We start from the raw sequence: 16,626 nt of genomic DNA, 5'->3' as shown, positions 1-16,626 counted from the left end.
GGTAGATATAAAAATCTTTAACAAAATGCTTGCAAACTGAATTCAGTAACACATAAAAAATCATTAAGCTGGTTTCATTCCAGGGATGCAAGGATAGCTCAACATATGTAAATCAATAAATATAGTACAAAAATAAAAATAAAGATAAAAGTCCCATGATCATCTCAGTAGATGCAGAAAAGATCTTCAACAAAATTAACATCCCTTCATGATAAAGCCTGGAAGAAAAGAGGTGTAAAAGGATCTTACCTCAATATAATAAAGACCCAAAGCCCACAAATTATAGGAGGAGAGGTTAATTTTGGCTCACAGTGTGTATAGATTTTACTCTATGTTGGCTGGCTTCAAGGCAGGGTGCAGAGAGCTATCAGGGCAGGAGGGAAGGAAATAAACCCTTCCAGGTTGTGCCACCAGTGACCACCTCCACCAACCAGGCTTCACCTCCCAAATCACATATCATGCCATGATCCAACCACATCCCAAAAGTACCACCTATATACACACACGTGGTTTTGGGGGGATATCTAGACAGAAACTGTAACAAAGACTATAAATGACAAACCCACATCCAAGAGTTTCCTGAATGGGGAAAAACTGAAAGCATTTCCCCTAAAATCTAGAACAAGACAAGGGTGCCTACTCTCAACCATTCTTGTTCTATATAGTACTTGGAGTTTTTAGAGGAATTAGGCAAGAGAAATAAATAAAAGGAGTGCAGATAAGAGGAAACAAGTCAGATTATTCCTGTTTGCAAATGATATGATACTGCACTTAGAAAAGCTTACAAGGTCTATTATAAGACTTTTAGATCTGATTTTTAAAATTTAGCAAAGTGGCAGGATATAATCTATAGTTTTTCCAAACACCAGTAATAAAACTTGCTAAGAAAGAAATCAGGAAGACAATTTCACTCTCAGTAGCTTAAAAAAAGAAAAATAACCTAGGAATAAATGTAATTATGGGAATAAAAGACCTCTATGATAAAAATTACAGAACACTAAAGAAATTGAAGAAATCACTCCCATGTTTATGGATTGGCAGAATTTCATCTGTGAAAATGATCGTAGTGCCTACAGTGATCTTCTGATTCAATGATTGCATTGAATATCAGTGAAATCAAAGTATCAATGATATTCTTTGAAGAAGTAGAAAAAAAAATCTTAAATTTCACATGGACACACAAAAGTTCCACAGTTGTCAAAGCAATCTGGAGCAAAAAGTACAGTGCTGGAGACATCGCAATGCCTATTTTCAAAACAAAAACTACATTGTACTGGCATAAAAATAGACATGTAGACTAACAGAACCAAAGAGAAGATATACCACTACAGCTATCTGATCTTCGCCCAAGAGCCAAACACATACATTGGAGGAAAGACTGCCTCTTTGCAAATGATGTTAGGAAAATTGAATCTCTATATGTAGAAGAGGGAAAATAGAGTACTTATATCTCTTCACTGTATACAAAAACCAATTCAAAGTGGATCAGAGACTTAGGCATAAGACCTTAAACTTTGAAAACACTAGATGAAAACACAGGAAAAATAACTGCAGGCATAGGCACAGGCAAAGATTTCCTAATAGGAATCTAACAGCACAGGATATTACAAGAATTGACAATTGGATTACAGTAAATTAAAAAGCTTCTGCACAGCAAAGGAAGCAATCAACAGCATGAAAAGACAGCCCACAGAATGGAAGATCATGTCTGTCAGCTATCTGACAAGCGATTAATATCAGGGTTATGTAAAGGTTATGTAATGATTAATATCAGGGATATATATATATATATATATATATATATATATATATATATATATGGATGTGAACTGAACAGAGACTTCTCACAAAAAGTACAAATGACCAAAAAGTATATGAAAAAAATTGTTCAACATCTTTAGCCATTAGAGAAATACAAATGAAAACTACACTGAGATTCTATCTCACCACAGGCAGAGAATACAAGAATACAAAAAGCAGTAGATGCTAGTGAGGATGTCAGGTAAGCCCTTCTACACTGCTGGTGGGAATATGAATTAATAAAGCAATCACAGAAATCTGTATGGAAGTTTCTTAAAAATCTAAGACCAGAGCTATATGATCCAGCTATACCACTCCTCAGTAAATACCACAAAGAATTAAAGTCAGCATACCCTGGAGAGACCTGCATTCCCACATTTTTTTGAGGTAACGTTTACTAGGGCCAGGATATGAAAACAGACTAGATGGCCATCGACTGATGAATGGATAAAGAAAATGTGGTAGATATACACAATGGATCATTATGTAGCCACAAAGGAAAATGTATCCTGCCACGGGCAGGAACATGAATAGAACGGAGCTCTTCACACTAAGCAAAAGAATCAAGACCAGAAGGACAAATATTGTGTGTTTTCTCTCATAAGTGGGAGAGATGGAGGGAAGAGGCTGAAGGAGAGAGTAGAAAAGAGAGAGACCCAGAGGGAAAGAGATAGGGAGAAAGAAAGGAAAAAGAGAGGGAAGAAAAGAGGAAGGGAGGGAGAGAAAAAGGAAGGAGAGAGAGAGGTAGAGGGTATCTGAAAGTGAAAGGAAGATATGAGAAGAGGAAAGGAACAGGGTAGGTAGAAAAACACATGGGGTAATGGGGAGGTGGAAGAGATCAAAGCATGCTACACACTTGTATAGATATTCCAGAATAAAGTCTATTATTCTGAATAACTAATATGTACTAATAAAATGTAAATTATAAAACATTCATGAGTTCCAGAGGAAAAAAGAATGAGAGTGACTCTAACGTGAGATAGTAGTTTGCTAACTCAAAGAGTCATGGTTTTTTGTGTGTGTGTGTGTGTGTGTGTGTGTGTGTGTGTGGCATGTTTCATTTGGTTTATTTGCCTTTTGTTCTTTTCTCTGGTTGCTTTGTTTTCCAAAGAAAACCTCTTTCAATACTGTTAAACGATGATCACAGTTTTGACAACACCAAATAATCTGTATTTAACTTGGGGAAGTAAAATAAAACGTGGTGGGAATTTTGATTTATCTTCTAATTCTGTTTCCTTTCTTTGCTCAAAAGAAAAAAGAAAAGATAATAAATGCTTTGTTTCTGGTCAGCTCCACACTTTTCTTCATTAACTACATTAGTAGATGAAAAGAGAACTGGAATGAAGTCATTTTCCTTCCCATTTTTCCTTTCTAACACCTCAATGAAACTGATAATTAAATATGTAGAAAGAAGGATAAAAAATATGATGAATGTGTAAGTTAAAAAAATACTTGAGACAGTAAAAGATAAGTTGCCAAGAATGATGGGATAAGTGTGTTCAAAGCAAGGGGGATTTTTTTTTGAGGGAGATTAATGGCAATGTGTCTTTTACTATAAATAATTTTTAAACTGCATTGTTTGATAATCTCTCCTATATGAAAGTGGAAACCCATCTACGGACATGGGCCCCCAGGAAATATACTCACTTACAAACAAGAAACCTGGATGGATCTCTAGCAGATTTCGTGAAGATAGGATCAGACTAAAGACAGGACCTGGCCAAACTGCTACTCTATCCCACTGACATTTGGAATCACTATAGAGTCCTAATAGGAACCACATTATCTCTCCTCAATGTGCAGATAAAAAGATTAAAGTCATGAGGAGAAGGTCAGGGGACAAGTGGGGTGTCATTTACATGAATCCATCAATGTTCAGGACCAAGTATCACCAAGAGATATGGAGCTCTAAGGCACCTACGAAGCTCAGCAAAAGTCATCCACCTAGTTTAGTTGTGAAGAGGCAATCTGAACATTTCTATCAATTATGTTCATCTCAAGGCCTGAAAAATTAAGATAGGAATTGATGCAAAATTTAATAGTAGGGAAAGCATTTCCAGCCCCCTAAAATTAGAATCATACTGTAAAATAAGGAGGCACAACATTAAACTAAAATTAAAAGTAAAGAAGACATGAAACAAGGATCAGTTTTTGATAATTTCCAACTCAAGTTCTTTAAATTCAGGGAAGCAGCAACTGAGATGCTGGAGTAGGGATTGGGATGAAGAAAGTAACACTTGAGATCAAGAAAATACCAACATGAAGGAAAAAACCTAACTGCTGAATTAGAAAAAAATACATATATATATGGTATGTATATGGCATGAGCAAAAACTATGATGAAAGATTAAAAATATAGACAGTATGTACTGCAACACATACCAATTAAAAAGGCAGCAGATGAAGAGATGGGTGGAGTGGAAAGGGAAGGAAAAGGGGATGAAAATGGAATTAAAATGTGACTTGTATGTGTACCAACTTCCCATAAGGAACATAAACATTATGTACTGCACACATGCACTAATAAACTAAAATATACATGTGACAGTAAAAGACATACTGCCATTAATCCCTCTTGAAATACTCCTTATCACTGTGAACTCACTTATTTCATCATTCTTTCTACTTTCTAAAGCAGTTCTGGAAATTTTCTTTCACAAATGTCCTCAGTTGGGTTGTCTTGGCTGCCTTGTCTGATCTGATTCAAAACATATCCTTTCCATGGTCATTATGAATTTGGTGGTGCTCCGGAGGTGTACAGTGCCAGATCCAGTGAAAAAGGTGGGTGAAGATACATTTCATTCAATACTTTTATGAACCTGACTTTCTGTTGGATGGCACTTGGCAACAGCACTCACCATATTTTGGAAGGGGGCTGGTGTTCAAGTCAGGGTCTCCCTTTGTAGTTCAGGCTGGCCTTGAATTCAGTATGTAGCCCAGGCTGGCCTGGAACTCTCGGTGATCTTCCTGCCTCAGCACCCCCCACCCTGCCAGTGCTGGGATTAAAGGCCTGCACCACCACACCCAGCTCTCATCATATTTTTTATCATACCTTTAAAAGACACTAATGAAAGAGGACTTCCTGCACTGCTTCAGAAAGTGGCATGAATGATGGGATAAGTGTATTTGAAATGAGGGGAATATTCTGAGGGGTATTAATGGCAATGTGTCTTTTTCCGTAATGTTTTAAATGTAAGCATTCACCATGTATTTTCATCACACCTTGTGTATCTGTATATGTTGAAGACTGCAGAAAACAGAACCAATGAAACAGAAGATAGGTCAATCACTTCGGGAGAGCCAGAAAGAAAATAGAAATCCACCAGTTATTTTTACAGAACACATTAGTATAAAGAACTGGAGGGCTATGGGGGACCAATAGGAAGTAGATCTTACTCTACAGATGGCAATGGGAGGACATCTGAAGAGATTGGGTTATTAAGCTTTGAGGCTTAAGGAGGCCCAGGCATATGTGGAGAAGGCACCAGGCAGTCAGTGCTGGACAGTAGGAACTCAAAAGAGGAACTGAATGAGTTAAGGCCCATACTTCAGATGATGCAGCGCTGCCAGACTGGGGCTGGGATCTCAGAGGGCACAATGAAGCTGGTTCTGGGATAATAGTTCCTCTTGATTGTCAACTTGACCAGATTAGGAGGTGCCCAAGAGATTGGTAAAGCACACTTCTAGGTGAGTCGGTGGGGCAGTTTCCAGTGATGCCTGGTATGTAGGTCAGTACACTTAGGGGAGAAGGCCCACCTGAGTGTGGGAGGCACCTGTCAGTAGGTTTGCAACCTGGATAGAATGGGAAGAGAAGGGAGAATTTGGCCTAAATGTAAAGGCTGGATCCTTCTTGAGCAGGTATATCTTTGGCTGCTGCCATTGCCAGTAGATATCAGACTCCAGCATTTTCAGTGCACTCTTTTACCAGTGACTCTCCAGGGAGCTTCTAGGCCTGCATCTAGGAGCTTCTGAGGCTGCATCCTTTGTCCTCTTGTTCTGAGGCCTCCACATTCTTGGACTAAGAAACTCTTGATTCCTCTGTCTCTCCATTATGCAGACTTCCACTGTGGACTACTCCACCCTTGATTCTGTAAACCTACTTAAGAAATCTCCCTTCATCCATTCACAGAGAGAGAGAGAACCACTAGAGAACCCTAATCAATAAGGGCATATTTGAAAAAAGCCAGCTGGAATCAAGAAGCAACTACCACCTCCAGGAAGAAGAAACTATGCTGAGCTGATACTGACAGGGACAGAAACTGAACAGGAAGTGTTGTTCTCTCTTCTCAGGACCAGCCACCTCTGTCACCCATAATAGTGGAGCCTTATGGGGAGCCAGGATCTGGAAAGAGGATCCCAGCCCCAGCTTCACCAGTTGTTTATCAGCACTTTCAAGATGGGAAACAATTGTGTTAATGACCAGTGCAACTCCATTTAAGACCTATCCTGCAGTACAGCTCTTATAATTGCTTGTTCCATCTTTGTTTTCCTCCTTAGAACATCTGCTCTATAAAGGTGAGCTCTTTGTCTGAGAGGCTCATCTCTACATTTCCAATGCCTGTTGCAAAATCTGGAAAGAGGCAGGTCCTTCCTTCACAATGCATGTGTGAGTGAATGAGCAAAGAGGAAAGTTATAAATAATGACATTTCCAGACAAAGAGTGAAAAAACTGGCAGAGATAATGTGGAGCTAGAAAAGTCCAATAATTAATATCATAGGAATTTTCAAAGGACACAAGTTGAAAAAATCAATTTAGTAATTATAATAATTGTCTGAGCTAGAAAAGGACTTGAGTTAACAAAAAGACTAATTGGATAGCTTTAGAATGAAAACAAACTGTAGCTATATCCTAGTTGAAAGTTTGAATGTTAAGAAAGTCATTAAAATTATAAAAGCAATTTTACATGTATTGTTGTAGCTGGGCCTGGTGTTGGATGCCTGTAGTCCCAGAACTTGGGAGGCTGAGGCAGGAGGATTCCCACAAGTTTAAGGCCAGCCTGGGACACAGAGTGAGTTCAAAACCAGCTTGAAAAACATAGCGAGATCCTGCCTCAAAAATAAAATACATGTATTGTTACAGAAAATAAGTAATAAGTAGTACCAATGGGGTAAAATCAGGCTATTCCCAGAACTTTTCTATGAATTATACAGCAAAGTATAATTAATCAAATTCTTTTTTTTCCCATTAAGTTAATTGCATATTTTAGGTATACAATACAGTTACATTCATCATTGGGATCTTGGAACTTTACATGATATATCTTGGTTCTTATTTTTTTCCTCTTCCCCTGCCCTCCCTTCACCCCCTCCACCCTTCCCTATTTACAAAGACTTTGTTTCCATTTTTTTCTTTTCTCATATTTTACCTTTTCCCTTTCCTTTCCCCTACCCTTCACACTTCCCCTACTCCTTTAGAGCTTTTCTTCCTATTACACAATATCAATTATAGATTTTGATCCTTATAAGGTACAATTAATCAAATTCTGTTTTATTTGTTTTATGAAAAAAACATAGGTGCTATTTTTCTCTTTTCAAATAAGTTATTGTTCATTGGTAAACTAACAGTACAGTGACAGATTTTGCAGGTAAAAAGTTTATAATTAGCCACATAAACTGCCTGAAAACATCACCTACCAAAAGTAACCAACGGAAAACAATTCAAAGTAATAAATGGGGTATTTGGAATTTGTAGTTAAAAAAGAAAAAACTTCACAGTAGGTAATAAAGCCATTTAAAAGTTGTAAATTAATTTTTTTAATAACTAAAAGATCTATGGAAAGATGAGAAAAACATGGGAAGAGAAATGCATAATATAAAAAGGCACAGGAATTAAGGATGTGGATTTAAATTGTTTGGGGAACGGAATTTCCCTAGGTACATAGGAGAAGGGAGCAGGAGCCCTTTTATCTGTTTGAGTACTAGGAGTCCCACTTACTAGCATTGTGCTTGGATAATATTTTTGTCATTATCTGCTTCAGTTTCCTCATCTGAAATATGAGAATAATGCTTCCTGTTGCATATAGCTTTTGTAAAGATTCAGTGATAATATTTTTAAGTCCTTCTTTGAGCATTGGGTAGGTAAGAGGCTTTCACAAAGGTCATATATTAAATTCTTTTATAAAGCTGTTATGATTAAATGGGTGATTTTGTCATAAATCAGAAACAAATTAATTATAAACTAGGGCATTTCTCGGAGACACTGAAATAATGATTAATTTAGTACATGATTAAAGTGATTCATAAATTAAATGGGAAAAATATTCGGATGATCAATTACTCTTTTGGAGAAAAAATAAAATTAGATCTATGTCTTACTTTATACCAAAATAAACCCTAAATTAATAAGGATTATTTTTTTTCCATCAAACTACACCAGTAATAAAACATTCACTGGATTTTAGGAGAAGGAAGGCCTTTCTAAAACTAACATTGAACAACAAACCATTAAGAATATAACTAATAAAGCCAATCACAGCATCCAGGAAGATGCTCCCCCACTGCCATTCCACGCTCCTAGGGCAGAGAAGGTAAGCCAATACCAGCACTCAGGAAGAGGCTCCACTGCTGCCAGTCCATGCTACTAGGGCAGAGAAGGGGAGCCAAGGGGGCTCCAGAAGCATGGCTCCCCCCCCCCCCCGTGGAAATGAGAAGAAATGTAAACAAGCCTCAAAAACAGACTTCCAGATCACCTACAGCAACCCCAAAGGGAAACGAGATGGAACACTCTGATACTCAACCACCTGGACTCCCTGAACTGGCAACGAAAGAGGATCTGGAAAAAATGAAATAAGAAATAATTTATCAGATAACAGCAAAGATTGTGCCCATAGTGCAAGACATGATTAATAAATCTAGAGAGGACACAGAGTAAAAAAAAAAAAAATAGAGGATCTGAAGAACATGATGGAATCCCAACATAAGAAACAAATGGGATCCATAAAACAGATCCAAACAGATTTCCAGGAGATTAAAAACTCCATCAAAAGTCTATGCAGCAGAATGAACCAATGTGAGGACAGAATATCAGATATAGAAGATAAGATTGCAATTAGTGACCAGGAAAAGAAAAGTTGCTTTAAAATTGTAAGGGACCATGAGAAATCAATCCAGCAGCTGCTAGATGAGGCAAAGAAGAATAACATAAGACTGATTGCAGTCAATGAAGAAACAGGAGACAGTGCAGATGACATAAAAAACTGTTCATAGAAGTGATGGCAGAAAACTTCCCAAGGAAGGGAAAAGAACTTGACATACAGATAAGTGAGGCATATAGGACTCCAACAAGCCTTGATCAAAAAAACTCTACACATAGGCATATACTAGTTAGGATTCCAGAAATCCAACAGAAGAACAAAGTTCTCCAAGCAGTGAGAGAACAGAAACAAATCACATACAAAGGAAAGCCCATCAGAATCACAGCAGACTTCTCAATGCAAACCCTCAAGGCAAGAAGAGCTTGGAGTGATGTATTTCAAGCCCTGAAGGAAAACAGCCTCCGACCAAGATTGATGTACCCTGCAAAACTGTCTTTCAAAATTGATGGTGAAATAAGATACTTTCATGACAAAGAGCACCTGTTGAACTTCATGAACACCAAACCAGCACTCCAAAAATTTTAGACAATATCATAGGAAAAGACAATGAGGATCACAGCCCCAGGAAGTCCAGCAGAATGAATCCATTGGGCATGACAAATTAAATGCAAAGGGGGAGAATACAACAAAAAGAAAAAGTCTGACAAGGCTTTTAAAACTTTTAACTTCACCTCCCTAATGAGTGTATAATTCAGTCTTGGTATTGTTCATGATTAGTATATTTCTGATTCTAGTGTTGCACAACTTTTCTTGTGCTGTACTGGCTATTTATTATCTTATTGTGTCTACTTTTTAATTGGGTTGTCTATTAATGAGCTGTAAGAGTTCTTTATATATTCTTGTCATAGGTTGTATGCATTTTAAATATGGTCTGTTTAAGGACTACTTTTCATTTTAACGATGTCATTTAAAGTTCTAAATTTTGATGGAATCTCATTTATCAATTTTTTTATACATCATGTTTTTTGTATCCTAGGAAGTTCTTGCCTACCCTAAATTCATAAACATTTTCCCTTATAATTTCTTCTTAATGTTTTATACTTTCAGGCTGGCTTTCATATTTAGGTTCATAGATCCCTTCAAGTTATTTTTATGTATGGAAGTAAAGGGTTGAGGTTAATTTTATATATACGGATACCAGGTGTTTTAGTGCCATTTGCTGAAAACACTATCTTTTCCTCAGCTCTTGAATTGAGTTTATATTCCATAAAATGTTAATGTTAAATAATCTTTCAAAACTCAGTGGACCATGTATGTGTGGTTTTATTTCTAGATTCTCTGTTTTATTCCAATGATCTGTATGTCTTTCCTTACACCAACACTGCCTTGATTATTGTAGCTTTAGAGGAAGTCTTAAAATTAGGTACTAACATCTTCCAACACTGTTTTTATTTTTTGTTTTTTTTTTAACTTTTCTAGGTCCTTTGTACTCCTACATAACTTTTAAATCTCAATATCCAATTCTTCATTTATAGCAAGTATACATAGACATGAATTTTTATATATACCTTGTGTTTTCTAATCCTGCTAAATTCAAATAGAAGTTCTCAGGGCTTCTAGAGATTTCTTAGTAGTTTCTCTGTAGATGATCATTTCATCTACATATAAAGATTTTGCTTCTACCTTGGCAATCCTATCCTAATTGTGTCATTTTATTGCCAGACTATTTTGATTTGGGCCTATGTTTCAAAGTTTAATGGACAGATGAAGAGTAAGAATATCTGCCCTTGTTCCCCACCTTAAGGAGAAAGCATTGTATCTTCTCCATTCATATAAGGGCTTTTTGCTGGAATTATGGAGTACATGTCCTTAATTTGTTGAGAAGTTTCTGTTCTACTTCTAGTCTCCTGATAGCTTTTACTCTGAACAGGTGTGGAATTTAGTCCAATACTTTTTCTCCAACTAGTGACAGGATCATATGGCTTTCTCCTTTCCTCTGTTAAAATGATTACTTTTGGGGGTGGATCTTCCAATGCTGAACCAACACTGCCATCCCTATAACAAAACCACTTCCTACATACTGCCAGATCTGACTTCTAAGAGTTTGTTTTGTTAAACAAATTTCTATCTATGTTCATACTTTTTTCTTCTATTATCTTTATCCAGTGTTAGGATTAGCACAAATGTTGATTTCCTAAAATGAGGGGAGAAGTGTTCCTTTTTTTTCTGCTTTAAATGTTTGATATAATTTATCAGTTAAAATGTATACAAGCCTGTTGTTGTCATATAGGTAGGTTTTCAAGCTAGGAATATACTTTCTTTAAGAGGCACTATTCAAATTTTATATTTCCTCCAGAGTTAGTTTCATTAATTTGTCTTCCAAGGTACTCCTTAAAAGTTGTCAAATTTATCTCAAAACAGATTTTTGAAATATGCTTTCTATATCCTTTTAAATTCTGTAAAATCTGTGGTAATGTCTCCTAGATCTTGATATTGCAATTTTAAAAATGTATAATCAATATTGTGTAATAGGATGTAAAGGTCTAAAGGAGCAGGGGAAGTGGGAGGGGTAGGGGAAAGGAAAGAAGGGAAAAGAAAAAATATGAGAAAAGGAAAAAAAATGGAAACAAAATCTCTGCAAATAGGGAAGGGTGGAGGGGGTGAAGGGAGGGCAGGGGAAGGGGAAAAAAATAAGAACCAAGATACTCATTCAATGGTACAAGATCCAAATGATGTATGTAAATGCATTTTATACTTAAAATGTACCAATAAACTTAATGGGGGAAAAATAATAATGTACTTGAAATTTGAAATTTGCTGAGAGTAGTTCTCACCAGATGCTCAAAAAGGTAACTAGGTGAGGTGATCAATATCTTAGCTTGATTATGGTAATTACTTCACAATGTATACTTAAAATATCACTCTGCACACTTTAAATATACATAATTTTTATTTGTTGTTGACCATCATAAAGCCTGCAAAAAACAAAAAAAAAGAATATAACTAATAGATGTGACTCGGTCAACTTTAAAATTATTTTAATCCACAGCATTATAAGCACAATGCTGGGCAGAGAGTTAAGAGCCTTAATATATAAAAAAGCCCTATAAAACAAAATGAAAATGATAAATACCGAAAGTAAAATGACAAAGGGACATAAAAAGACATTACAAGACAAGAGACAGAAATAGCTAAGGTAGCTTTCCTCTTTTAAATGTTAGTTTTGTTACTTTTTTAAAAATGAAAATTCCCAGGGTTACAAATGGTATATAGACCTAGAGAAACATTGCGAGGAGTGAAAAAATGGGCATACAGGAGGAGTCAAACATAAGTACTATAAATATATTTACTATAATATAATGTATTTACATGTATTAATTTTTAAATATTAATATATTAATTATATCTAAACATTAATATATTTAAATATGTTTACTATATTTTGTAAAATATATCAAAACTATTCAAAAAGTTCATCTAATATGGGCAATATGTGATATGTATCTGATACATGATATGCCATGCATCCATGGAATATTACTTAGCAATAAAAAGAGATGAAGTGTTGATACATACTACAACATTAAACACACTAAAAACATGAAATGAAAGAAATTATTCACAGCCTCTAGGTGCCATCTTGAGTCCCCGTATGTGTGTGCCTAATCTCAGCTGGTCTGCCCGAGACCCCCTGAGTGCCAGCCCTAGTTCCCTGCGCTGCCCCATAACCGCTCCAACAAGATGAAACTATCATGAACCAGGAAAAACTCGCCAAATTTCAGGCACAAGTGCTCATTGGTGGGAAAGGAACTGCTCGCAGTAAGAAGAATGTGGTTCATAGAACAACTACAGCAGATGATAAAAAACTTCAGTTCTCATTAAAGAAATTAGGGGTAAACCGTATCTCTGGTATTGAAGAGGTGAATATGTTTACAAACCAAGGAACAGGGATTCACTTCAACAACTCAAAAGTTCAGGCATCTCTGGCAGCAAACACTTTCACCATTACAGGCCATGCTGAGACGAAACAGCTAACAGAAATGCTACCCAGCATCTTGAACCAACCCGGCGCAGACAGTCTGACTAGTTTAAGGAGACTGGCTGACGCTCTGCCCAAACAATCTGTGGATGGAAAAGTACCACTTGCTACTGGAGAGGATGATGATGATGAAGTTCCAGATCTTGTGGAGAATTTTGATGAGGCTTCTAAGAATGAGGCAAACTGAATTGAGTCAGCTTCTGAAGAAGATGAAACTTGGAAGAAGTTACTGGGAGCTGCTATTTTATATTATGACTGCTTTTTAAAATTGTTTTTGTTTATGGATCTGATAAAATCTAGATTGCTAATGTTTTTAAGCCCAAGCCTCCTGGACACTGCAGCTCTTTTTAGTTTTTGCTTACATACAATTCATTCTTTGCAGGCAATTAATGAAGAAGCCTGGGAATATAGTTTGAAACAAAAAAAAGAAATTATTCACAAAAGACTACATAGTGTATGGTTCTATTTATATGAAAGAGCCAAAATAAATGGTTCCAAATAATGAGAAAACATATTAGTGGCTGCATAGGACTAAAGTTGAATGAGGGGAAAGAACTAATAATGAGTTATTTTTAGTGTAATGAAAATATTCGAAAATTGACTTGTGATAGTTGTACAACTCTGTTAATACACTAAAAAGAAACCTTGAATTTTATAAATAAATGAATTGCATGGTGTCTTAGTTACTTTTTTTCACCGTTGAGACAAAATACCCAACACCCAAAGTTAAATGGGGAAAAGTTTATTTGTGGTACAGTTTGTAGAGGTTTCAACACATTATCAGCTGGCTGCAAGGCAGAGTGGCATATGTCAGAGGGGCAACAGTTCATGATGGCAGAAGAGAGCAAATGCAACAAGAGACCTTAACAGCATCTCCCTGCCACTTTTATCTTATTCAGATTACTTAGGGCAGGTAGCACTGACACCCTTAGTCCTAGTGCCCTCAGGCCTAGCACCATGAATACACCCTAGATTCAGCCACCTCTGAAAAAGCTCAAGGATTTAGGGGGACATGTAAATATGAGCTATAACATTCCACCCCTGGCCCCCCAAAGATTCATATGGATGAGGTGGGGCTTTCTTTTTCAGAGGTGGCTGAATCTAGAGTGTGATGCTGGGATTAAGAGCGTGTGATTACTAAACCACTACATGTGAGTGATTGGTTTGGCACCACTCTAATCCTGGTAGTCTGGATAGAATAAAAGGAGCAAAAGGATGCTGTTAAGTTCTCTTATTGCTTGGCTACCTTCTGGCTGCCATAAGAAGTATTTCCTCTGCAACGTCCCTCTGGCATGTGCCACTCTGTCTTGGAGCCATCCAATTATGGACTGAAACCTCTATGAGCTGTAAGTCAAATAAGCCTTTCCTCTTTAACTTTGGGTGTCAGGTATTTTGTATTAGCAATGAGAGAAAAGTAACTAAGACACATGGTATTATAGATACCTCAATGAAGCTATTATTTAAAAGGGTTCATTTATAAATAATTCTAGTTGTATAATTTTCTTAAAAATTATTAAAGAACAGCACAGAAAATGGATGGACACTGTTGTACATATCCATACTCACACATATACATGTAGGTATAATCATCTTCCAAGTGTGGTGGTTCTATTGTTATGGAACACACCTACTTCCGTGTAAAACAGGCACAAGTGCACTGAATGCTTGTTTTGGTCAGTAGCCCTTCTCTTAATATGCTTCCTGGTACTCAGTAAATGTGCAAGAGCCTCCTGCCTTCATTCAGACTGCTGACCATGGCTGGATACTGTGTCAGACAGTGGGGATAGATTATTTACCATGACATAGATCATGCCTGTTCTCCCATAGCAAATGTTCTAGCACAAAGAATAGACTGTAGATAAGTAAATGTGAGGTGTGAGGATGAATGATGAGACAGAGAATTTGGGAGTCCCTTATTGAAGGTGTCATAAAAAAATAGAGTGAATATTGCAATTAAAAAACACTATGGTAAAAGACATATTGCCATGAATGCCCCTTTGAATATCCCCCCCACCTTGCTTCAAGCACACTTATTCCATCATTCTTGCTACTTTCTGAAGCAGTTCTGAAAGTCCTCTTTCATGAGTGTCTTTACTTGCAAAACTGTAGCCTCCTTGATGTCCTGAATCTATTTAAAACATCCACTTGTCATGGTCATTTTGACTTTGTGGAAGAGCTAGAAGTTACACAGCATGACACCTCATGAAAAAAGTGTATGGAAACAGATATTCATTTTGTTACGAGCCCGCCTTTCTACTGGATGGCACTTGGCAGCAGAATTCACCATATTTTTGACCAAAACATCATAAAGACAAAAAAAAAAATACTCTCATTATTTTTTTGCAAGTTTTGTAAAATTCTTACCCTATTACTTCTCTTTCTGTAAGTTATATTACAGAAAGACACTCTCATATTAGACTTGTCTTCCCTTTGTGTGTGTGTATATATAGAGTGTGCGTGCGTGTGTGTGATGAACAGAAATAGATATTCACCTTCTAATCTCACCCAATCATATACACCTGGTCCACAAAAGAAAAAGAGTCACATTATTTTACAAAGGGAAATAAACCTAACTGTATAGAAATGAATAAAGATTGAATATTTTTAATGTGGTTTAAAAACATAAAACCATCTTCTGAAAATACCAAATAGTTTGAGATTACTTTATGTGTTACTGGAAAAATTCTAAAAATAAATCAGTCCACATTTCAGACTACAGATAGATTATCTACATCTGTTTCTGCATTTTCAAATTTTCTGTGATGAATATTGATTACGTTTATAGTCACAAAAAATAAAGTACTCCCCCTCGCCCCCAATATAAAACAAAACTATAATCCCTCTTTCTTACGGGTTATCAAGAATCTCTCTACTAGACCAAACTGACTCAGAATCCAGGGCAGAAGTACATTTTACTGCATTTTATTATATCAAAGTTCATTCCTAAGATGTCTCTAAGAATCACTGTATTCTCCAAGCTTCAGTGAATTTTCAAATCTAATATATTCTTCTCTAATTTTATTTTACTCACAAATCATGAGGGCAAAACATTTCATGTTTTGTTTCTTGTCATTTCTCTGCTACCTGGAAGGATTTGTAGAAGTCACTTGATGAATATTTGCTGAATGAATGAATGAGCAGATAGGAATCCCCATTTCAACTCATCTGAATATTCATCCTGAACTAAGCCTCTGATATTGAAAATGACTAGGGGACAAAACAAATACATACATGCCACAGAAGCACAATATGTTAAGACACTTCCGGTCACCTTCCCATACACTGCGTGCATGACTAATAATAACCATCCTGAGAGCAGGCCAATTGAGTGCCTTACTCTGCCTACTTCTGTTCCTTCATCACCCTGTCCCTTTCTCAGTTCTGCAGAAGAAAGCCAAGACCCCACAGTAAGGGAAGGGAAGGACAGGTGAGGAAGCCAAGCACATGGCTCACCTATAAATCACTAAGCAGATCATGAAGAGTCTGTGGTACTTGCTGCTGAGCAGCAGAGCCGAGCCCAGGCCACAGGCAGCAGCAGCAGTTCCTTCCTCACCCCATGCCCTCTTTGGCCTTTCTCTCATTTTCTTTTCATGCTACTATGTTAGAAAAGTCATTGTAGCACAAGAAAATCAATAAAAATTCAATTCCGAATAATAGTTCTTTGCAGCTCCACAACACCAGGGAGTTATCAGCTCATTCAATGTTCTGGCAGTTAATGCAATGACATAAAAATAATTTACTCATTCAAACCAA

The 16,626-nt window shown here is 36.7% G+C and overlaps 1 protein-coding gene and 1 pseudogene across 11 annotated transcripts in view; one reads left to right on the top strand and one right to left on the bottom strand.

Annotated features, from left to right (window-relative positions):
* The window catches only part of Unc5d (unc-5 netrin receptor D), a 546,216-nt gene that overhangs the window by 189,221 nt on the left and 340,369 nt on the right, over positions 1-16,626 (bottom strand). The gene's annotated exons all lie outside the window — the stretch shown is intronic.
* On the top strand, positions 12,584-13,166 carry LOC101716298 (transcription factor BTF3 pseudogene; annotated as a pseudogene).

The sequence above is a fragment of the Heterocephalus glaber genome, unplaced genomic scaffold (assembly GCF_053883595.1).
Source record: "Heterocephalus glaber isolate CG9 unplaced genomic scaffold, H.glaber_assembly_v1.0 deba00001461, whole genome shotgun sequence".
NCBI lineage: Eukaryota > Metazoa > Chordata > Mammalia > Rodentia > Bathyergidae > Heterocephalus > Heterocephalus glaber.
This window is presented reverse-complemented; position numbering and strand designations above follow the sequence as displayed.